We start from the raw sequence: 26,043 nt of genomic DNA, 5'->3' as shown, positions 1-26,043 counted from the left end.
AAAACACACATGTAACTATATATTGGACATTAGTTTTATATATAAACATGGTGTATAAACTAAGGTGTTATAGAGTTACTCACCTAAAGTCTCTAAAACTGTACTGGCTTAATAAAATGGATTAAGCCCTTATATGGGAAATCTCTAGTTTTGTATACCAAAAGTACTGCCTTTGAAAAGTAAGTTTGTACTAGAAAAACTGTGTGTTGACTCTGTGTCCTATGACCTGATCCATACCTGGTACCCTTATGATGACTTAATGTATACTAAGCATAGATATATATAGATTCGGGTAGATAATAGATTGGGTGACCTCATTCCAAGCCCACAATCCAACGAGAACAGGAAGTGAAGCGAAGAGCACACATCCTATTAGCTGCCGTAATCTATTAGTATATATGTATCCTATAGTGTATACATTAAGAAATCATAAAGCTAGCATTATGATCCTAACCTTTAAAAGTAGCCTTCTACCAAGACTCAACTGTTTTGAAAGTAGCCTTCCACCAAGACCCGACAGTTTTGAAAGTAGCCTTCTACCAACAGCCGACTGTTTTGAAAGTAGTCTTCTACCAAGACCCGACTGTACGACTATTAATAACATTGACACTGGAATTTTATATCCTTCTGTAATTGCCGTAATGACAGTGTAAGTACTGTAGTATTTGTAATAAGTGACTACTTTAAGTACCATTTTTCCTTAATTGAGGGTTAAGGCATAATGTGAATGGCTAGATCCTATGCTAAACGCTCCCTTATCAAGAGATTCTAGGAACTACACGCGACCCCTGCATGAGTGCAAGCCGCAAACATCCACATTACTATGATCATGTATACCCAATATAACTATCACAATGCGTTGTGATTCATTGGTATAGTTATATCCTGAAAACGTTCCATGCTATAGCACGTTACTATGTTCTGTTCTGTCATCGTAGATTGTTATCGTATATATGTAAACGTATTGCGTTAGTATAGACTCATGAACTGGACTGACTCTTTGTATGCTTCATTGTACTAGAAGTAATGAATAGCATTCTCCTAAACTATACCTATAATAGTTTACTAATGCTCTACTTGGACTGTTACTGAAAAGATTCGTCTCTCTACTAAGTTATGCCTGTACTTTAAAATGGAGTTTTGTACAACTATAAAGTAACATAACCTTTAAAAGAGTTTTGAAATGTTTTGACCACTTATAAATAACATAAGTAACATTTTGAAAAATGACTATAACAAACATTTACACAATTACCATTGTGTTCAACTTGTACCCCCCCCCCCCTTAAAATAGTTAAAATAGTTAAAAGATTCATTACGGGGTATGAACTCACCTGATGTGGGTGATTCAAACGGGTATGTGTGTAAGGATGAGAAGCTCCACAAATGAAGTCCCGAGACACAATAAGTCCTAAATGATATATAAGGACACATATTGACATGAATATAGTGTTTATAAACAACTATATGAAAGTAAACACCTTCCGGGACTAGGAAAGACCTTTACCAAGTGTTGGAATCACATGTGATTGAACAAAGGAAGGTAGAATGGCACTCACATGAGTTTACTAACATGGGTTTATGGCCCAAGGGAGTTTACGGCCATAAACTCATGGTTACTCATGTATAAATGCAAGCTTGAAGGCTATAGATGTTTTAGGGACCTTAGCTCTACCCTAGGATAAGGAAGACCACTTTCTTTGAAGCTTTTGGGGTGTTCACGGCCCTAATGAGTTTACAACCCTAAAATTATGACCATTTATGTTTATGAGAGTTATTTAGGGTCCTAAAAGTCATAATGAAGCATCCTAACGTCAAGTCTAAGCCTTAGGAAGTGTTTGTGGCATCAAAACACCCCTAACTTGAGTTTTCGGCCCATGGAGCATTTTGGCATGTGTTTGCGGCCGTAATCACCTATGGGTGATGGTATTTTGATTGCTTTGAGTCCTAAACACATCAAGGTAAAGTGCTAGGCTAGTCTCTAGGCTTAAGGAAGGAATTCCGGGCATCTTTGCACCATAAAAGGGAGTTCATGGCCCAAGAACATCCTTGGCTGTGAACTCTCTTCTAACCCTTGTTTCTTGATGTTTCTAAGTTCTAGACATGTGTAACCTAGTGTAAAACAAGTTAGAAGAAGATTGCTTACTATATAGGAGCTTGAACTAGTTGATTCGGCCAAGAACACTAGTGTGTGTTCTTGGTGTTTCTTGAGTATCTAAACAAACATGATTTTCATGGATGAAATCAATGTAAGAAGCTAGTTAATAAAATGTATTAACTAATCAAGGGTTAGAATACTCACTCTTTTGAAGATCTAAGGAAAAAGGTTGGATGATAGTTAAGAGAGAACCAAGGAGAATTGGCCAGGGAATGAGAGAAACGACTTATTTTGACCATTTGCTTTATATGTGCTCTTGAGTTTATGGCCACATGAGTTTACGGACATAAACTCATGGTCTTGTGTCTGTGAACTCACTTAGATGAGGTTAGGGTTCGTTTTGCTACATTGTGGTTCTAATGGGTACTTTCTAACACTTATTCCTTAAGTGTATTAGGCTCAAAACTCCTTAGAATGACCTATAACCATGCTAGAACTTTGTACTAATGATTTTGACACTCAGTTGAGTTGACTGACTGAGCTTATAAAATAAAAATTTTTCAGGTTGTCACGTCACCCCCCTGTTAGAGGGAATTTCGTCTCGAAATTAGCTCTCTTATCATTACTACTGGGGTTGCGCCCTTCTGATCGGCAGAATACCCACTTGTAGACTTGGCAACCTTGCCCTTCCGTTCATGATAGGATTCGTACTTGGTCTATCTATCATTAGCTCGTGTACACAAGTCGTATATAATTAGGGTTAGTTAGACGGTCGGATGTGCGTCTCTGCCCCAGGTCCACAACCCAACGAGGATAAGAGATAGGGGAAACAAACATACTAGATCTGCGTAATCATAATGATATACCACCCTTGCGTATACACTAAATAATAATAGGTGGGTTGTACTCATCCATAGCCTCTGTGCTCGAACTCGGTCTGTTGGACAACTGGTATTTCGTGACGGTATGCAGACGTCTGACGATAAGGCTTCGGAGGACAAAGTACTCTTCGCACGAGTACTTCGGGGGTTTAAAATGCGAAAGATAAAATTTTTTATTCAGGTCGGAATTTCGATACTAAAGATGAACGTTTTGAGAACTTTCCGATCGAGGCGATAGAAACATATGAACTCAGTATGATGAGGACCATGCCAATTCATGACGAAAGAAAACAACGGACCCTATACTGAAAAAACTTTTTGGTCAAATGAAAGAAACGTCTGATAAACGACGATGTATCCCTGGCATGCTTGATACTGTACTCCTAGTATGTTCAACAATGTACTCTTTGTAACTGTTCTCGTGTTTCCTATTTTCTATTTGAAGTTAACACTCCTATGTATCGTACCACTATGTGCGCATACATACAAATAAAAGTGCTTTACTAACCGAAGGGATACTTTTATTCCATGATCCCCCATGGTACCACTACCATCGCCTGTCATATACAAGTTACGAATAATTAAGACGAGCCAGGCCGTCGATTGAGTATCTCTGCCTCAAATCCTCAACCAATTAAGTAAAGGGGACCTAAGCAGAGTCACTCACTCTAAGTATGCAACATCTTAGTTGCACACAACTCTGATGTATATGGTGAGCCATAATAGCATCTCTAAAGGATCTTTTAATTCTCTTGAATATTACGTCCTATTTCAACATGTGAGTTGTTATAGTTACTTTTAAGTGTCATCCCCAAATTTTAATCTTATATGAATATAAATTAATTTTAAAAGTAATTACTATTTTGAAAACGTACCACTACTCGTTGACGACTCCGGGGTAGATTCTCCTATGGTGATCATCAGAATACTTCCATCCGCACCTGAGTTCTTTATTATTGGGCAGTCCCTCTGTCGGTGTCCCGACTCACCACAGCCATAGAAGGCTTAGTTTTCTTCAGCTCCAAGGACTTGGGAGATCGGTTGAGCTGGTTGTGACAACCCGATATTTCAACTCTTTGTAACGACCAAAATGGGTCAAGTATTGTAACCACTTCTGAATAATAAAAATTTACTTTCATAATAAAATGTACAAATAAGTTCTATTTAATTTCCTTCTATGATTAAATGTCTTTGAACCATGATCGTACGTGAAAAGAACGCCCAAATCCGACTTCATATAGCGAAGTTATGATTTTTCCAAGTTCGGCTTAGCAACAGACAGCAAAAAACTCGAATCGGAGATCGAGCGACTTTTGGCCGGAATGACCTAAACGAGAATCGAAGGTCTCGACAATGGTATTCCAGCGGTAAAGAGTCTGGCAAAAACCGACATCAGATAAAGAAGTTATGAATTTTCAAAGAAATTCCTTAAACACGATGGGTTTTTAATAAATAATAAAAAAAAAATTCAGAATTTGCGGATGGAGTCTAAACGAAAGTTGTAGAGCGTAGTCTCACCTACGCGAGGATATAAAGACCATCGAAAACGGAGTTCGTATGAAGAAGATATGAATTTTTGAAGTTTATTAAGTAAATTAATTATTTATTTTATTCAAAATTCGGATATTATCCGAAGGGGAGTCAGCGTTCTCAGCCGATGTACGCGCTGCGTACCCCTGTACGCCCCGCGTAACCGAGAGGATTGGCCTCTGATCGTCCACATTCCGCTATCCGAAGAAACCGACCCGTCCGACCCGTCCGAAGCCCCGACCCGTCCGACCCGCCGTCCCATCCGACCCGCGTACCCAGCAACCCGTCCCATCCGAACCGAGGCAGTCGAGGCTTCGGTCATGCATGACGTACGCGTACGCGCTGCGTACAAGCGTACACCCCGCGTACCGAGGCAGACCAGCCTTACTATAAATAGGATGCGAGGGTTTCCAAAGAAAGGGCTCATTTCTCTTCTCTCTCTCTCTCAACTTTGCCTCGTTTTCCGTGTCCGTTCAAACCCGAAGCTCTGGTCTTTTGGCTCAAGTCCTGAAGGTCGATTTTACTCCCGAGATTCCCGAGAATCCCGAGGAAAATCCGTTTCCCGAGACGAAACTCTGCCCGGTTTTCCATCTCGCTATCTCCAAAACTTTCAAGTGAGTTTCATACCCCTTAATCAACCGTTTTAATTATTCTAAATACTTTTATATGCTTTCAAGGGGGGGATTACAAGTAAAACACACGAGTATTATCGTGTGTTACATAAAGAAACTCTTTTATATATTGTTATATATTCAAATCACATGCGATTTATAAACCTTTAAGGAACTTTTATATATATATAACATATGTTACAATAGCATTCGAACTTTTAAAATATAAAGTTGTTGTAATGCCTGTATAAAACTAAACTGTTCTTAAATTATTCTTTTCTATCTTAGACTCTACACCAAAAATCTATGCTTTCATAAACAAGTGATTCTTTTTCTAGGTATTTCTAAACAAACAAGACACACTTTTTGAAAACTATAATAGGTATAGTTTACGAACAGATTTCTAACTCTTATGTACTAAGAAACATATATTTCAAGAAGTTTACTTTCGTATACAAGAACAAACGTAACATTTTAACAAGTAGATCTGTTTTTATACCACGGTTTTGTGAGACACTAACTTCATGTACGTTCGAGTACACATTTCAAGTCCTGTATTATATACCAGAATCCCTTGGAGGGGGAGCATGGTGTTTGTGTATAGATCTATACGGGCTTGACAACCCGCGCCCTGACTGTTAGCTGCAGTCCACCGTTTGGGGTGACAAACGTCATAACATTCCAATGCCTGAAGAACGTTGTGTATAGGCATTCAGAGTCAATAGTATGGTTATAAAACTCACAAGGGGTATTAAAAATGCATTGATTTACAAGGTTTTCAAACTCATTGGTTATTTTACATTTACATACATTTTGGAAACAAACATTGGTCTTGAGTGAAGGCTACTTTTATACTAGTAGAAAATATAGGATTTTCTAAACACAAACAAACAAAGATAAAACATTTCATTTCATTCAAACATTGTCACTTAAATACTTATGAAATTCACCAGCTTAAATGCTGATCTACTCTTTCAAAATTACTTGTATGTCCCAGGAAATCAGTAATTTCAGGTATTCATTTCGCTTTTGATGAAGGGATGCTGCGGCGCCAGTTTAATCTTGTATTTTGACATCATATTGTAATTGGGTTTTGAACATGTAACTTTTGACAAATGTAAACTTTCAATTATATATATGATGGTTGTATTGCTTTCTTTACTATGTATTCATTTGTTACGTTACCACATGAAGTCATCCGCCCCCGAACGTTTCCGCCGTTCAGGTTTGGGGGTGTGACAGATTGGTATCAGAGCAATGTTTATAGTGAACTAAGTATATCGAACCACATAAGATATACAAACTATAAATGCTTAAGGGACTAATACTCTCTGACAAAACAAATTTTCTTTTTACACTTAAACAGCATTTCGTTCAACTTAAATTGATAATTCATTTAAGTACAATTACATGCATACCACAAACTATTTTCATGTTATACAACTATACAAGTATTTAGACAAGTTGACACTACGATTGAGACTCGATATATGTAATCAGATTTGGACAAATATAGCATGATCAACTATATTTGCCCAAGATTGGACCAACGTATATCGAGGAATGATCGTAGTAAGCAACAAGTCAAAACTTACCAAACCATTACAAGAATCAAACACAAGAATTTAAATACTATAGGAGTATTTGCTATCTAAACTAGTTTAACTTACATGTTTTATGTAACGTCGTGATTTCCAAAAACAAAATTTTCATGTAAATAATTAAATTAATATTAAAACACTTGTTTAAAATCTTATTCACATTCAAATTACAAAACATAGTTCCATTTTCGTTATAATGGAAGACCAGGATCCTTCAAAACACAACTCTCTCTTCGGTGTGTACAATCGAACCGTTGCCATCCCGCGTTACTGTAAGATCCTGAAACAACATAACATAACAACATAAGCACGAAGCTTAGTGAGTTCCCCAATATACCTTACGCACACACGCCTTCCGGCCCGGACCTTTCGATCCACATAATATTGCCTTCCGGCCCGGACCTTTCGGTCCACATAATATTGCCTTCCGACCCGGACCTTTCGGTCCACATAATATTGCCTTCCGGCCCGGACCTTTCGGTCCACATAATATTGCCTTCCGGCCCGTAACATAATCGCCTTCCGGCCCATAACAGTATAAACATAACACATGTAACCTAACGCACATAACACATAAGTCATACATCATACCGTTCTTCCTATCACGTGAAGTCTCGCCTTCCGGCCCGTATAAGTATACATCATATATAAGCATACATCACATATAAAGCGTCTATTTCTCTAGCCATAGCATAAATATCACACATACGACCTTCCGGTCTCACAATCAAACCCTTCCGGGTAAAGTATAGTGAGAAGACTCACCTCGCGGACACTGGAAGATAGCAACTCCTGAAATCCCTTGCACTTGATCCTCCGAGCTACAAGCTCCCTGAAACATCATATATCCCTTATTAATACTTCTATCTCCCACGTTAACTGACCCTAAGAAATCACATCGGTCAACTCTGGTCAACAGACCATTGTCAGCTCGACTGGACTCGGCGAGTTCCCCGGCGACTCGGCGAGTCTGGTCGTCCTTCAATCCTCTACGAGTCCCCTTCCACTCGTCGAGTATCCTCTTTGACTCGACGAGTTACTCCTGGAGGAAACGCGGGGCCACCCTGACTCTACTCGCCGAGTCTGAAGAACCAACTCGGCGAGTCCCAGTAAATCTTCAAGCTACTCGCCGAGTCTGCTCATCCGACTCGGCGAGTCCACGCCATGCAGTCGATCGAACTGCTTCCTGAGATACATATATTCCCGAATATACAAACATGGGACCTTCTGGACCTCTAAGGGTCCTAATACAAGGTTGTAAACATTGGATAACGACACAACAATCCATCTAATCTCCAAATGGGTTCCATAAGCCCTAAGTTCGTGTACACATCAAAATAACAGGAATGATCCGAAACATAACCTGAAAACGTACTCTCTGCGTCCCCAACCTCAGAACTCGATCCCCTTGATCTTCCTTTGGCCAAAATCCTTCCTCTTCTTGCACCACGATTCCTTCAAAGTCAATAATGGCCTTCAAGCTTGCTCTAGATGCCACAGTCGTCTAGGGTTCTTCCCAATCGATCCCAAAGTCGTGAAATGACGGCATAATAACCCTTATATACGACCCCATTCCGAACGGCTAGGGTTTTCCATTGAACGACGTCGACTCGCCGAGTCCATACCTGGACTCGTCGAGTCCAGTCGCGAACCCGCGACCCAAGCTGCGACCCCACTCGGCGAGTCTGGCTCCAACTCGTCGAGTCTCCCCTTAAAAACACCCAAAAATGCAATTAGATAATACTTGAGATTTTGGGCTGTTACAATTCTCCCCCACTAGAATTTGACTTCGCCCTCGAAGTCTCACTCTGAAAATAGTTCTGGCTGCTGCTCCCGCATCTCACGATTCGGCTTCCCTAGACACAACCGATCTCTCCCGAGGCCGCTACTGAACCAATACCAGAGGTACCTCCTTGTTCCTCAGAACCTTGATCTTCCGATCTCCGTCGGCCACTGGCCTCTCGACGTAACACAGGCTCGTATCCACCTAATCGTTCTCTAGTAGAACCACTGCTGACTCATCCGCTATACACCTCTTCAATTGCGACACATACAAGTGTCATGGATCCGTCCCAATTCCGTTGACAGCTCCAACGATAGGTCACCCTTCCTACCTTCGTACCTTCACGAAAAGATCCAACATACCGGGGCCCCCCATTTACCCCTCTTCCTAAATTGAAACACCCCGACAGAAATGCGAGGTCGCCGACCGGAATCACATGCTCGTAACGGCGTCTGACTGCATAACCTTCCTGTTAACTCTAGACGATCACTAACTCTCTTTAACCTGTTGAGTCTGCTTGTCAACTAACGTACGAACTCTGAACTGCTCATCACTCTCTGTAATCGGAAATTACCCAAGATGCACTCTGCTCCAAATCTCAACGATCACTCAACCCATAAGGATTAGGAAATCCTGAACCACCGGATCCCCTATCCAAAGCCCACTTTGTCCATTCCGGTTCGACTGAGAGATCCATTCTCCCTCTCAGATCAATTCTCACAAGTTCCCTCTTGCCATCACATACACATACTGAACTAGTCCCAACACCCGCAGGTTGAAAAACCCGATACACTGATGATATCCTCGAACATCTCCCAAAGGGAACCACTAATATCCGTACTATACTCTGATCAGAATCACACTGAGAATTCAAGATTCTCCATTCTCTTGCATCTTCCTGAGTCTCGTCAGTCATCCCAACCCGGATGGTTCCTACTTCATTGCCGCATACACGATGCTCGAAACCATACTTGAAATACTCTAACCATAACCCTGCTCTGCAGATTTCACTATCGTGAACTTGCACCCCTTCGGAGTTACACACCTTCCTCTTTTCCTTTTTCCAAGGAACCCTCTTGGCCATAATGCCACTCCAACCGGTGCCACGGTGCTCGCCCCAAGCGACACCACCCTTTTTGCATAACCGCTAACCACATACTCTGGTTCTCATTGCAGGGGCTCTCAATCTCATGCACTCTCTCCACTCATCAAGATCACTGCCTCAGCTAAACAAGATCACTAACCCGGGGCCAGACCTTCCAATGCCATCACACTGCAACATACACAATCCGTAATCTCAAACTGATCCAGCAATACCAACAGAGTCTCCAGCATGACTGGACCGACTCTCATAACACATACTAGCCACTCGAGGCTATGTCTCTGTGGGTCCGTATACCCAACTCTGCGAATCCTCGGTTCTAACTCTGGAACCTTCCAGTTCCCGCTCTAGAAACATGCACAACATAATCCCGTGGGATTAATGCAGTACAACCCATCACGTATCTTAAACATACCAATACTCTGATCACATAGCCCCGGTCACTTACTCAAGCTTGATCCTGACCTTCTCTCAGGCCTCCACAATAGAATGCCCTAGGTCTGTATCCCGCTCTGCATACCCGACACTCGCTCTCGTCGGCCTATACTCTGCGCTGACAACCACTGTTGAATCCCAACAGCTAAGCACCCTCACATACTCATCGATCTCCCGGAGAATTTTCTAATTCTCCCCCGCTAAAACACTGACTAACTGCCACCGATCGCCATTAACGACTTTACCGAACAATCCTGTACAAAGAGGACAATTACACACTGACTGCTTCCCACAAGCACAAGCAACCCCCAGCAAAACACACATCCTCCCTGATCAACCCACTCACAAGAATCTAGTCCTTCAATCATCCACTCCACGACTGTAGATGCTACCCGACAATCAACCCAGTGCCGCATCTCCCCTAACAACCCCCACGGACGATAACCAAAGGAATCCGCGACAACAACCCATAACCAAACTCACAATCTGCCCAAAGGATGAACACCACATCGAAAACCGCACAAGACTACTGACACTAAAACACCAATTATAACCATACTCAACCATCAGGGAACAACGAATGCCAAGGCGAAAACCTGAAACACCAATCCATCACCATGCCAGACCCGCGAAACAACGAATACCGCATCGAAATCCATACAAGATACCAGCACAACCAATACGTCAAATCAATGCAAAACAATTAAGACATCATGAAAACATCATACCCGCTGCCTCCGGCACTGCTCCGTCTCCCTCTGTCGTACGCAGATAAACACGACCCTGAGCCCTCTGGGGCTCCGCTCCATCTTGTCCTCCTCAAGTCCCGAATTGGCACTGACTGCCAACAATCCCGTGCACAGTGCCCCTCCTTTCCGCACTTGCGGCTTGCACCACCGGACCCGCAAGCTCCGATGTAACCCCTTTTTACTCGATCGACGACACCTTTGGTCTCATGCTTTCCTACTGCATCTCTACACTCCACTTATTACTACTCCTGACAATTCTTGCTTTCTTACATACTGCACCCGGTTCTCCCCCACTAGGGTTCGAACCAACGCCAATTAATATACAATCAACCCACGACTATCCTTCACCAGCGAAATCGTATCTGCTCCAGAAAAGTGCTGTGCAACACCCGGTAGTCCCTCCCCTTATGGAGTCAAACAATCCCCTATACTCTGAACCTCTAGCTGACTTTCCAAGAACTTCTCATCACGGCTGCCTCTAATCGTTCCAAATCCCATACTGATCTAATACCAAGCACCTGCACTGCTTGATAACATATCTGGCTCGCAGACTGCACCGCAGCATCATCGTTCCTCTCATCTCAGCCCATCAACCCGTATCCAACGCCGGATTTGTCCCAAGGACAGGGACTTACTCTCAACATAGACGACAACTCTCCACACTGCGAAACTCGTCTGAACTCTTCACTGCTACCACTATAACCCAACCTATTATTCTCAATTAGGTGTGGTGTGGTTCTCGACTACCTCAGCCCCAACTGACTGTCTGTTCACGGTAAATCTCTGCCTCGCGGTACACCCGCTACCTGATGCTCTGAGGGAAGTCATTATCGATAACTACCTGCAGGGTGTACTCCCAAATCCAGAACTGAAACACCAGGCCTCTCGCGTCTTGCACACGAGCATAAATGACACTACCCACCCAAAAGGTGACCTCTCCTCTGTCGTCTGATTGCTCAACTCGACTGAAATTTTCCCCTGTCTTTGACTCTTACCCAAAATACTCTGATAAGCACTCGCCTTTCCCCTCGAGGAACGCCTCCCCGTACTCAATCATGGTCTACAGGCTTGAAACCCATAGCGTCCAATCTCCACCTCATCGGTCATAACCGGATAACAAGATAGCCACAAGCATCATCCACTACGAACCATGGTACTCATCCCATGACATCCCTCCTTGACATGCTTCGGTGTAGGGTACCTGAACCCTAGCACCACTCCCAATCTGCCCCAACGTATAGCACTCGGACCACAACATCTATCTCAATCTGTTCCGATGTATGGTGCCCGGACCATAACATCACTCTGTATCCGCTCCGATGTATGGTATCCGAACCATAACATCACCCCTCAATCTGTTCCTTAGGACCTTTAGGATGCCCCCTGTATCAAGTATGGGTCCTCTGCTTTCAGTAGTACGGGCCCATACTACCTGCCACATCTACCCATACTTTCCACACGGACCATCCCAGAGTTCCTAAGTAGCTGATAAACCTGCTCTTTTTCACCAATCCCATCTTGCATGCTCGCTCCCCAGCGAAATCCTCTACTCTACCCGCGCACCCATCTTGGCTAGGTTTAATCTCTAGCCCATTCCGCCGTCCTCCCACTTCTTTGCTATCAGCTGCTGAAGAGCTCCTAATGATGCCAAACATCTACCTCCTGAGTATCGTCATACTCACTTAGTAGCTGTCTCCCATCATCGAGAACTCCACAAAGCACGAAGCAAGCAGCATTCGAGCATCGAAGCATACATAGGACTCCCTAGCTGTGATAGCTCCACCTTCTCGGCTCATCCTCGGAAGTACCACTGTACTCTGTAGCTCTACCCCTCGCGCGTTCTAACTAGATACTCTCACTCATCACATACACACAAAAGCATAACGCACATATAACAGCAAACCCTAGACTAAGGCATCACAAATCAGGCCACTCTAGTCCTAAGATGTGAAATACTTAGCCTGTCTCTAGCATGCGATAATGTCTCATAAAGTGCATAATAGATATCTCATAATACAAAAGTAAAGGTATTTTGGGAAATCACCGTTTGGCTCTGGCTGATTGTACACACTGCTTTTCTTGCTTTCTCTTTGAACTCTTATTCACTTTAGAAAACTATTTATTTGAAAACTTTTTCTTAATTCCTCAGTTTGAGTCCAGACTCACCTGTAGGCGCGTCCGAATCCCTCAAACCAAGGCTCTGATACCAATTTGTAACGTCGTGATTTCCAAAAACAAAATTTTCATGTAAATAATTAAATTAATATTAAAACACTTGTTTAAAATCTTATTCACATTCAAATTACAAAACATAGTTCCATTTTCGTTATAATGGAAGACCAGGATCCTTCAAAACACAACTCTCTCTTCGGTGTGTACAATCGAACCGTTGCCATCCCGCGTTACTGTAAGATCCTGAAACAACATAACATAACAACGTAAGCACGAAGCTTAGTGAGTTCCCCAATATACCTTACGCACACACGCCTTCCGGCCCGGACCTTTCGATCCACATAATATTGCCTTCCGGCCCGGACCTTTCGGTCCACATAATATTGCCTTCCGGCCCGGACCTTTCGGTCCACATAATATTGCCTTCCGGCCCGTAACATAATCGCCTTCCGGCCCATAACAGTATAAACATAACACATGTAACCTAACGCACATAACACATAAGTCATACATCATACCGTTCTTCCTATCACGTGAAGTCTCGCCTTCCGGCCCGTATAAGTATACATCATATATAAGCATACATCACATATAAAGCGTCTATCTCTCTAGCCATAGCATAAATATCACACATACGACCTTCCGGTCTCACAATCAAACCCTTCCGGGTAAAGTATAGTGAGAAGACTCACCTCGCGGACACTGGAAGATAGCAACTCCTGAAATCCCTTGCACTTGATCCTCCGAGCTACAAGCTCCCTGAAACATCATATATCCCTTATTAATACTTCTATCTCCCACGTTAACTGACCCTAAGAAATCACATCGGTCAACTCTGGTCAACAGACCATTGTCAGCTCGACTGGACTCGGCGAGTTCCCCGGCGACTCGGCGAGTCTGGTCGTCCTTCAATCCTCTACGAGTCCCCTTCCACTCGTCGAGTATCCTCTTTGACTCGACGAGTTACTCCTGGAGGAAACGCGGGGCCACCCTGACTCTACTCGCCGAGTCTGAAGAACCAACTCGGCGAGTCCCAGTAAATCTTCAAGCTACTCGCCGAGTCTGCTCATCCGACTCGGCGAGTCCACGCCATGCAGTCGATCGAACTGCTTCCTGAGATACATATATTCCCGAATATACAAACATGGGACCTTCTGGACCTCTAAGGGTCCTAATACAAGGTTGTAAACATTGGATAACGACACAACAATCCATCTAATCTCCAAATGGGTTCCATAAGCCCTAAGTTCGTGTACACATCAAAATAACAGGAATGATCCGAAACATAACCTGAAAACGTACTCTCTGCGTCCCCAACCTCAGAACTCGATCCCCTTGATCTTCCTTTGGCCAAAATCCTTCCTCTTCTTGCACCACGATTCCTTCAAAGTCAATAATGGCCTTCAAGCTTGCTCTGGATGCCACAGTCGTCTAGGGTTCTTCCCAATCGATCCCAAAGTCGTGAAATGACGGCATAATAACCCTTATATACGACCCCATTCCGAACGGCTAGGGTTTTCCATTGAACGACGTCGACTCGCCGAGTCCATACCTGGACTCGTCGAGTCCAGTCGCGAACCCGCGACCCAAGCTGCGACCCCACTCGGCGAGTCTGGCTCCAACTCGCCGAGTCTCCCCTTAAAAACACCCAAAAATACAATTAGATAATACTTGAGATTTTGGGCTGTTACATTTTACATGTTCCGACTTTATTCAATTCTTATAACCCTATTTCTCGTACAGTCAAATGGCTGGATTTCACCACCCTGGCGACCCCTACTTTCCCAACCAAGGCAACGGAGGATGGATCGAAGATGATCCCGAAGAGGACGAGGAACCCATAGAAGTGGGTGATGACTCCGGTACCGACTCAGAGCCGGAAGTTATCAATCCACCACCCATTCAACCTCCCGTCTTCGTAAGGAACTTTCAAGGACCGACTCCCGTCTGGGGAAGTCACCTCCACCATTGGAGCCAACAACAAAACCTACGCCCTCCCTACGGCATGTGCCGGGACTTCTATGATGTCTGCGGCGGAGGTTCGGCTGATCGAGCACTCCCGGTAATGGTGGGAAAGTTAGCCAATCAGTCCTATCAGTCTGGAGTACAAGCTAGTCGACTCCGGGATATCAACGTGGAAGTGCAGGTTCACACTTCTGACATCCATAGGCTGGACAAGATGCAAGACAACGCTCAATTCCAAACTGAAGCGTTTCAAGCGCAATTGATTGCAGCCCTCGCCGAACTAAGGGAACAACAAGCCGCTTTCGATAGGCGTCTAATGGAGTCAATGAAATCAGATACGGAGTCAAGCTCCAAGCGCAACCTTCGACGCAAGTAGTGCTTGTCAAGGACTCAAATTTTGTTATAGCTTAGGACCTCGGCTAAAAGTCTTTAAATTTCTCGAACTTTGTAATCGGAGACCCTTATAGGGGTCAAATTTTCATGATCGTTGTAACAACTTTTAATATTAATATAAGTGGCACTATTACTACTATGTTGAGTATTTTGTTCGAACCTTGAATGGTCTTTGTGAACCCAAATACTTGTTTCATACCTTCAGTCTTACAAATAACTTTCATTCTTCTATTTTAAGACTCATACTATCATATGTTATTGAACTATAGCGATTTAGTTCATGAGACACATTCATTTTCCATTCTATGAAATTCTTATCCTTGTCTTTTCAATCTATAGTTGAAGGATGCCTCCGCGTAGGAATCCAAGGCGAAACAACGGTGAGGAAGCACCTATACCACCACCACCTCCACCACCCCAATTTGATGCTGTAATGTTTCAAGCAGCAGTCACCGCAGCGGTGGCAGCTGCCATGTCACAGATCAATAACTCAAGTGCTAATGGCTCGGGATCTGGCACACACCCATCCAACCATGGCGAGAGTCATGGACCACCTCGAGAATGCACCTATAAGGACTTCACTAATGCCAAGCCCTGGATGTTTTATGGTACTGGTGGTGTGATGGCCCTGAGGCAGTGGATTGAAAGGACGGAGGCAGTCTTTGAAATCTGCTCCTGCCCCGAGCACAGCAAGGTCAAATTTGCAACTTTCACCCTTCTCGATAAAGCTTTAACTTGGTGGAATGGCCACGTTAAAGTACTTACCCTAATCGTGGCGAACTCCATAAGCTGGGAGAGCTTGAAGGCCATGATGATGAGAGAATACTGCCCACGGGGAGAAATTCAAAAGCTTGAACACGAGCTATGGACTCTTGGAATGGTGGGTACCGACATCGCTACTTATACCAACAGATTCTGCGAAGTGGCAATCCTTTGTCCAGATATGATTGCTCCCGAGAGGAAGAAGATAGAAAGGTACATATGGGGACTGATGCCCCAAATGCGATCAAGCGTGTTAGCTTCTAAACCTGACACTTCTGAAAGTGCTAAGGAACTGGCACAATCTCTGATCGACTACGGAGGCCATCAGAACTCAACCACTTCTACACCAGCACCACAGAAAGCAAACAACAACAACAACAACTACAACAACAACAACAACAACAACAACAATGGCAGGAAGAGAGCGTGGATTAAAGGGAAGGGTGGGTCTTCCCAAGAATCCGCAAAGAAACAACTGGTGTCAGTAAATGTTGCCATTGTACCTGCTACAGCCCCTACAAATACCTACCCAACAAAGCCCTATATAGGCAACCTTCCAAAATGCACCAAATGCAATTACCACCACTATGGATCTTGTCGAGATATGCAGTGCGCCAACTGCAGCAGGAAAGGACACACAGCCCGTTTCTGCAAGGAACCCGCAAAGCCGATTACTCAAGTTCCCGGTGCGGGTGTAGGGCAGGCTTGCTACGGTTGTGGCGAGGTGGGCCACTACAAGAGAAACTGTCCTAAGGCAGCAGGCACCGGAGGTGTGGGACGAGTTTTGGCAATAGGCCACGATGAAGCTGTAACTGACCCAACTATAGTTGCTGGTACGTTCCTTCTCGATAATTCATACGCATGCATATTATTCGATAGTGGAGCGGAGAGAAGCTTCGTGAGTCAAAAATTTATTCATTTACTTAAACCTAAACCTAGCAGGTTAGAAAATTCATTCACTGTAGAGATGGCCAATGGGAAAACCGAAAACACAAATTGCATATACATGGGCTGTACGTTAACATTAGACGGCCATTCTTTCCCAATCAATCTCATGCCGGTTCAAATTAAAAGTTTCGACGTCATAGTCGGCATGGATTGGTTGATTCTTCTTCGCGCCGACATCATGTGCTTTGAGAAAGCAGTCCGTCTTAACCTCCCTAACAACGAAACATTAGTTATCTACGGCGACAAATCTAGTGCAAACCTTCGCATCATTTCGTGCATCCAAGCTCGAAAGTGCTTGCGGAAGGATTGTCGAGCATTCCTAGCTCACATCGTCGATACAAGTCAAGAACTGAAGGACATCAAGAACATCTCGGTAGTACGCGACTATCCCGATATCTTTCTAGAAGAACTACCAGGATTACCACCGCAACGCCAAGTCGAGTTCAGAATCGACTTAATTCCAGGAGCTACCCTAGTAGCGAAGTCGCCTTATCGTCTTGCACCAGCAGAGATGCAGGAACTTTCCAGTCAGCTTAATGAACTCCTTCACAAAGGATTCATAAGACCAAGTTTCTCACCTTGGGGAGCACCGGTCTTGTTTGTAAAGAAGAAAGACGGATCGTTCCGCATGTGCATCGACTACAGAGAGCTGAACAAACTTACTGTCAAGAATCGATATCCTCTACCCCGTATTGACGACCTATTCGATCAACTTCAAGGGGCGAACTACTTCTCCAAAATAGACCTGCGATCCGGATATCACCAATTACGAGTTCTAGAGGGGGACATTCCAAAGACAGCTTTCCGAACTCGTTATGGACACTACGAATTCGTGGTGATGCCATTCGGATTAACCAATGCACCAGCATTATTTATGGACCTAATGAATAGGGTATGCCGCCCTTACTTGGATCAGTTCGTCATCGTCTTTATCGATGATATACTTATCTACTCTCGAAGTGAGGAAGAGCATAGTCAGCACCTACGAAAAGTCCTAGAAACACTCCGAACGGAGAAACTCTATGCAAAGTTCTCTAAATGCGAATTTTGGATTCGAAGAGTCGAATTTTTAGGTCACGTTGTTAGCGAGAAAGGTATACACGTGGACCCCTCCAAAATTAAGGCTATTGAGAACTGGTCGGCACCAAAGACACCTACAGAAATTCGTCAATTTCTAGGTCTAGCTGGCTACTATCGCAGATTCATAAAGAACTTTTCGAGCATTGCGAAACCTCTTACTTCATTAACCTAGAAAGGTGTGGCCTTTGACTGGGAAGCGAAACAAGAGAAGGCATTCCAGACACTAAAGCAGGCCTTGTGCACCGCACCGATACTATCCCTCCCCAAAGGGATAGAAGACTTCGTAGTGTATTGCGATGCTTCAAATCAAGGACTTGGTTGTGTTCTTATGCAGAGAGGGAAGGTTATCGCTTATGCCTCCCGACAGCTTAAGACACACGAAGTGAACTATACGACACACGACCTCGAGTTAGGAGCAGTGGTATTTGCTCTGAAGATCTGGAGGCACTACTTATACGGAACAAAGAGTACTATATTCACCGATCACAAGAGCCTTCAACACATTTTCGATCAGAAGGAACTCAACATGCGACAACGACGATGGGTTGAGTTACTGAATGACTACGAATGCGAAATTCGTTATCATCCTGGCAAGGCCAACGTAGTAGCTGACGCCCTCAGTCGAAAGGAAGACACTGGTCGGAGGGTCAAATCTCTGACCATGACTATCCATTCCCACTTATCCACACAAATTAAGAAGCACAAATGGAAGCTTTGCAACCTAAAAATGTGGCAGGTGAATCCCTGCGAGGAATGGAGAAGAATTTAGAAGTCAAGGGTGGCGGAGCCTACTATCTCATGGACCGAATCTGGACCCCAAATCATGGTGGTTTCAGAAACGTAGTCATGAGCGAGGCTCACAACTCAAGATATTCCGTTCACCCGGGTTCAGATAAAATGTATCTGGATCTTAAGAAACTGTACTGGTGGCCTAACATGAAAGCAGAAATTGCTACCTTCGTGAGTAAATGTCTTACTTGCGCTAAGGTTAAGGTCGAGTATCAGAAACCGTCAGGACTACTACAACAACCAGAGATACCGGAATGGAAATGGGAGCGGATTACTATGGACTTCATAACCAAGTTACCCAAGACGACATGTGGACTCGATACCATATGGGTCATTGTTGACAGATTGACCAAATCCGCACATTTCCTACCCATCAAGGAGACTGACAAAATGGAGAAGCTTACAAGAACTTACTTAAGGGAAGTAGTGCGACTGCATGGTGTTCCGATATCCATTATCTCCGATCGAGATAGTAGATTCACTTCAAGATTCTGGCAGTCACTACAAAGTTCCCTGGGAACTAGGCTAGACATGAGTACAGCCTACCACCCACAGACAGACGGACAAAGTGAGAGAACAATACAAACTTTAGAAGACATGCTGAGAGCCTGCGTGATTGACTTTGGAAAGGCATGGGATATTCATTTACCCCTTCTCGAATTTTCATACAACAATAGTTATCATACAAGCATAAAGGCTGCTCCGTTTGAAGCCCTCTATGGTCGAAAGTGCAGATCCCCTCTGTGCTGGACTGAAGTTGGCGATACCCAGTTAGCTAGAGGAAGAGTTCCTGAAAGCACTCTCACAGGTCCGGAGATCATACGTGAAACAACAGAGAAGATCGTTCAGATTCGTGAACGATTGAAAGCCTCAAGAGACCGACAGAAAAGCTACGCTGACCAAAGGAGGAAACCTTTGGAATTCTAGGTAGGAGACCACGTCTTATTAAAGGTCTCACCGTGGAAGGGTTTAATACGATTTGGAAAGTGTGGGAAACTAAATCCAAGATACATAGGGCCTTTCGAGATTCTTGCCAGAATCGGCCCTGTGGCTTACAAGCTTAACCTACCGCGCGAACTTAGTAACATCCATCCAACCTTCCACGTCTCAAACTTGAAAAAGTGCCTGTCCGACGAGACTCTTGTTATTCCACTCGACGAGATCGAGATCAACGAGAGCCTCAACTTTGTGGAAGAACCAGTAGAAATCATGGACCGAGAGGTCAAACAAACAAAACAAAGTCGCATACCCATCGTGAAGGTTCGCTGGAACGCCAAGCGGGGACCCGAATTCACATGGGAACGCGAGGATCAGATGAAACAAAAGTACCCTCATCTCTTTCTTGTTCACTAGTATCTTTACTACTTAAAATTTCGGGACAAAATTCTCTCTAACGGGGGGATGATGTGACAACCCGATATTTCAACTCTTTGTAACGACCAAAATGGGTCAAGTATTGTAACCACTTCTGAATAATAAAAATTTACTTTCATAATAAAATGTACAAATAAGTACTATTTAATTTCCTTCTATGATTAAATGTCTTTGCACCTTGATCGTACGTGAAAAGAACGCCCAAATCCGACTTCATATAGCGAAGTTATGATTTTTCCAAGTTCGGCTTAGCAACAGACAGCTAAAAACTCGAATCGGAGATCGAGCGACTTTTGGCCGGAATGACCTAAACGAGAATCGAAGGTCTCGACAATGGTATTCCAGCGGTAAAGAGTCTGGCAAAAACCGACATCAGATAAAGAAGTTATGAATTTTCAAAGAAATTCCTTAAACACGATGGGTTTTTAATAAATAATAAAAAAAAATAATTTCGGAATTTGCCGACGGAGTCTAAACGAAAGTTGTAGAGCGTAGTCTCACCTACGCGAGGATATAAAGACCATCGAAAACAGAGTTCGTATGAAGAAGATATGAATTTTTGAAGTTTATTAAATAAATTAATTATTTATTTTATTCAAAATTCGGATATTATCCGAAGGGGAGTCAGCGTTCTCAGCCGATGTACGCGCTGCGTACCCCTGTACGCCCCGCGTAACCGAGAGGATTGGCCTCTGTTCGTCCACATTCCGCTATCCGAAGAAACCGACCCGTCCGACCCGTCCGAAGCCCCGACCCGTCCGACCCGCCGTCCCATCCGACCCGCGTACCCAGCAACCCGTCCCATCCGAACCGAGGCAGTCGAGGCTTCGGTCATGCATGACGTACGCGTACGCGCTGCGTACAAGCGTACGCCCCGCGTACCGAGGCAGACCAGCCTTACTATAAATAGGATGCGAGGGTTTCCAAAGAAAGGGCTCATTTCTCTTCTCTCTCTCTCTCAACTTTGCCTCGTTTTCCGTGTCCGTTCAAACCCGAAGCTCTGGTCTTTTGGCTCAAGTCCCGAAGGTCGATTTTACTCCCGAGATTCCCGAGAATCCCGAGGAAAATCCGTTTCCCGAGATGAAACTCTGCCCGGTTTTCCATCTCGCTATCTCCAAAACTTTCAAGTGAGTTTCATACCCCTTAATCAACCGTTTTAATTATTCTAAATACTTTTATATGCTTTCAAGGGGGGGATTACAAGTAAAACACACGAGTATTATCGTGTGTTACATAAACAAACTCTTTTATATATTCTTATATATTCAAATCACATGCGATTTATAAACCTTTAAGGAACTTTTATATATATATAACATATGTTACAATAGCATTCGAACTTTTAAAATATAAAGTTGTTGTAATACCTGTATAAAACTAAACTGTTCTTAAATTATTCTTTTCTATCTTAGACTCTACACCAAAAATCTATGCTTTCATAAACAAGTGATTCTTTTTCTAGGTATTTCTAAACAAACAAGACACACTTTTTGAAAACTATAATAGGTATAGTTTACAAACAGATTTCTAACTCTTATGTACTAAGAAACATATATTTCAAGAAGTTTACTTTCGTATACAAGAACAAACGTAACATTTTAACAAGTAGATCTGTTTTTATACCACGGTTTTGTGAGACACTAACTTCATGTACGTTCGAGTACACATTTCAAGTCCTGTATTATATACCAGAATCCCTTGGAGGGGGAGCATGGTGTTTGTGTATAGATCTATACGGGCTTGACAACCCGCGCCCTGACTGTTAGCTGCAGTCCACCGTTTGGGGTGACAAACGTCATAACATTCCAACGCCTGAAGAACGTTGTGTATAGGCATTCAGAGTCAATAGTATGGTTATAAAACTCACAAGGGGTATTAAAAATGCATTGATTTACAAAGTTTTCAAACTCATTGGTTATTTTACATTTACATACATTTTGGAAACAAACATTGGTCTTGAGTGAAGGCTACTTTTATACTAGTAGAAAATATAGGATTTTCTAAACACATACAAACAAAGATAAAACATTTCATTTCATTCAAACATTGTCACTTAAATACTTATGAAATTCACCAGCTTAAATGCTGATCTACTCTTTCAAAATTACTTGTATGTCCCAGGAAATCAGTAATTTCAGGTATTCATTTCGCTTTTGATGAAGGGATGCTGCGGCGCCAGTTTAATCTCGTATTTTGACATCATATTGTAATTAGGTTTTGAACATGTAACTTTTGACAAATGTAAACTTTCAATTATATATATGATGGTTGTATTTCTTTCTTTACTATGTATTCATTTGTTACGTTACCACATGAAGTCATCCGCCCCCGAACGTTACCGCCGTTCAGGTTTGGGGGTGTGACAGATTGGTATCAGAGCAATGTTTATAGTGAACTAAGTATATCGAACCACATAAGATATACAAACTATAAATGCTTAAGGGACTAATACTCTCTGACAAAACAAATTTTCTTTTTACACTTAAACAGCATTTCGTTCAACTTAAATTGATAGTTCATTTAAGTACAATTACATGCATACCACAAACTTTATGGGGTGATCCCTACGGAATCCTCCTATAATTGTACAAGGTACACCAGTTTGTATTGTATATAATTGAAGATCAAATAGGCCTTCGAATAATTAGTCCCACCTCAACACTACTTCCTTAAGATGAATGGATCGCGAAGCGTCGGTCACAGATTCTATGTCCATAAGATCTTGATTATATATAAAACTTTATGAATATACCTTGTAAGCTTATAGACCTATCCACAAGGGTCTTTTAAGTTATCACATAAGTTATTTATCTGGACCAAAATACTCCTATAGTATTCTAACGTAATGTACTTGGTATGTTCTAATCTTTTTATCGCGCTATCGTATCATAGAATACTCCCATAGTACTCTAACTCTAACTGTACTTGTTCTGGCATTCTCTTCACTGGTGTTCAGGTAAGTTTTAACCCTGTTGCAACACCACATCATTCCCAAACACATGTCAGTCACATCTCGAATAAATATAGTTGATCAGGCTATATTGATCCTAGCTATGATTACATAACTGTTCAGGTTGATGACAATGTCCAACCTTTAAATACTTTAGTTTTGTTCTCCTCGTGACACTAGTTCGATTATGTACACGTATAAGCAAGTAGGTATATTTTAATAACTTGTAGTTATACTATAAAATATATCATTATACAGAGCACTTAAGCCCCATTGTATTTATAGATGTATATCTTTTATCGGTTGATATACTTAGTTCACTATAAACAATGCTCTGATACTAATCTGTCACACCCCAAAACCAGAATGGCGGAAACGTTCGGGGGTGGAGGACATCATGTTTAGTATCACGAGATATGTATATGGTAAGCAAGTAATGAACAACCATTTCATTTAGAAAGAAAGTGTTTACAATGTATGTGTTCACAAAACATAGAATCATAAACAAATAACAAAACAAGACTTGAAGCTATAATGCTCCATCTTCTGAAGTCCCAGCACGAGCACCTGTCTAATCGTCTCCTGAGAGTACAAGTTATTTGAAAGAGTTGATCAGTAATTAAGTTGGTGAGTTCATAAGATTTTAGTGATGTGAGTAAGCTGTAAAATGTGGTTGAAAATGTATATGCATAAGTGATGTAAGTTGTAAGTTCTGTTTTGAAAAGTTCTCCTGTTCCTCTAGAAAATCCTATATTTCCTACTTGAATGAAAGTTAAGTAAAATGACACTACAAGCCTTTCTATGCGTACTAAGTGGGTACAAGTTATATATACTCAGAGTAAATGAACAATCGATTGTGCGCATCTGCCCTAAGCTCACAACCCAACGGGGAACAAAAAGTAAGGCGGATAGCACACATTCCATTGGTTATTAGATCGTTGTCATATATAACCCTAGTGTAGTCACTTGTTACACATGGAATTATTCGTAATGGTTCCTTTATATCTAACTAAAAGTCCTTTTAAGAAAACCTATATTTCTTATAGTAAAATATTGACTACATTAACTACTTTTATAATAGCTTTGTTTATACTGCTATTTATAATCTGATATCGGGTAGAAAGTTAATTCGGTGAATTTTCCCTAAGCCCACAATCGAACGGGAACAAGAAGTAAGGCGGAAAACACACATGTAACTATCTATTGGACATTTGTTTTATATAACGTTGGGGATGCACTTAGCCCAGATCCAAAGCGATCCTTTCTCAAACATCCCATATCGTAAAATCCAGCGATCTATAAGGAATTTGGATCTGTTTTTTTTTCTAAGTAGAGGAATTATACGGTTGAAAGGGATGGTGAGTGCCCTGGGATTCACAGACAGATGTGGAGTCGTAACAAGGTAGTCGTATCGAGGGCGCGGGTGGATTGAATCCTTTCATTTCAGGGGGGGAGCTCATGCTTGTTGGGTATTACCTTTCCTGGAGCCTCTTCTCACTCACACATCATATGATTGTGTGGTGGGCGGCATTGCGGGCCGACCCGAATCGGCGTGGACCCATTGAAACTAGGCTATTCTCGGATATGCTGTTGTCATTGGGGATAGTACAGTTGCGAGAGAGTACGCACTGATCCAAACATGGTGTATTAACTAAGGTGATATAGAGTTACTCACCTAAAGTCTCTAAAACTGTACTGGCTTAATAAAATGGATTAAGCCCTTATCTGGGAAATCTCTAGTTTTGTATACCAAAAGTACTGCATTTGAAAAGTAAGTTGTCCTAGAAAAACTGTGTTTTGACTCTATGTCCTATGACCTAATCCATACCTGGTACCCTTATGATGACTTAATGTATACTAAGCATAGATATATATAGATTCGGGTAGATAATAGATTGGGTGACCTCATTCCAAGCCCACAATCCAACGAGAACAGGAAGTGAAGCGAAGAGCACACATCCTATTAGTTGTCGGAATCTATTAGTATATATGTATCCTATAGTGTATACATTAAGGAATCATAAAGCTAGCATTATGACCAAAACCTTTAAAAGTAGCCTTCTACCAAGACCTGGCTGTTTTGAAAGTAGCCTTCTACCACGACCCGACTGTTTTGAAAGTAGCCTTCTACCAAGACCCGACTGTTTTGAAAGTAGCCTTCTACCAAGACCCGACTGTACGACTATTAATAACATTGACACTGGAATTTATATCCTTCTGTAATTGTCGTAATGACAGTGTAAGTACTGTAGTATTTGTAATAAGTGACTACTTTAAGTACCATTTTGCCTTAATTGAGGGTTAAGGCATAATGTGAATGGCTAGATCCTATGCTAAATGCTCCCTTGTTAAGAGATTTTAGGAACTACATGCGACCCCTTCATGAGTGCAAGCCACGAACATCCACATTACTATGATCATGTATACCCAATATAACTATCATAATGCGTTGTGATTCATTGGTATAGTTAGATCCTGAAAACGTTCCATGCTATGGCACCTTACTATGTTTTGTCATGTCATCATATATTGATATCGTATCTATGTAAACGTATTGCGTTAGTATAGACTCATGAACTGGACTGACTCTTTCTGTGTTTCATTGTACTAGAAGTAATGAATAACATTCTCATAAACTATACATATAATAGTTTACTAATGCTCTACTTGGACTGTTACTGAAAAGACTCGTTTCTCTACTAAGTTATGCCTGTACTTTAAAAACGGAGTTTTGTATATCTATAAATTAACATAAACTTTTAAAAGAGTTTTGAAATGTTTTGACAACTTATAAATAACATAAGTAACATTTTGAAAGAT

The sequence above is a fragment of the Lactuca serriola genome, chromosome 1, assembly GCF_051521515.1.
Source record: "Lactuca serriola cultivar US96UC23 chromosome 1, Lser_US96UC23_V15, whole genome shotgun sequence".
Lineage (NCBI taxonomy): Eukaryota > Viridiplantae > Streptophyta > Magnoliopsida > Asterales > Asteraceae > Lactuca > Lactuca serriola.
The sequence above is the reverse complement of the archived record's forward strand: the minus strand, read 5'-3'. Positions refer to the sequence as shown.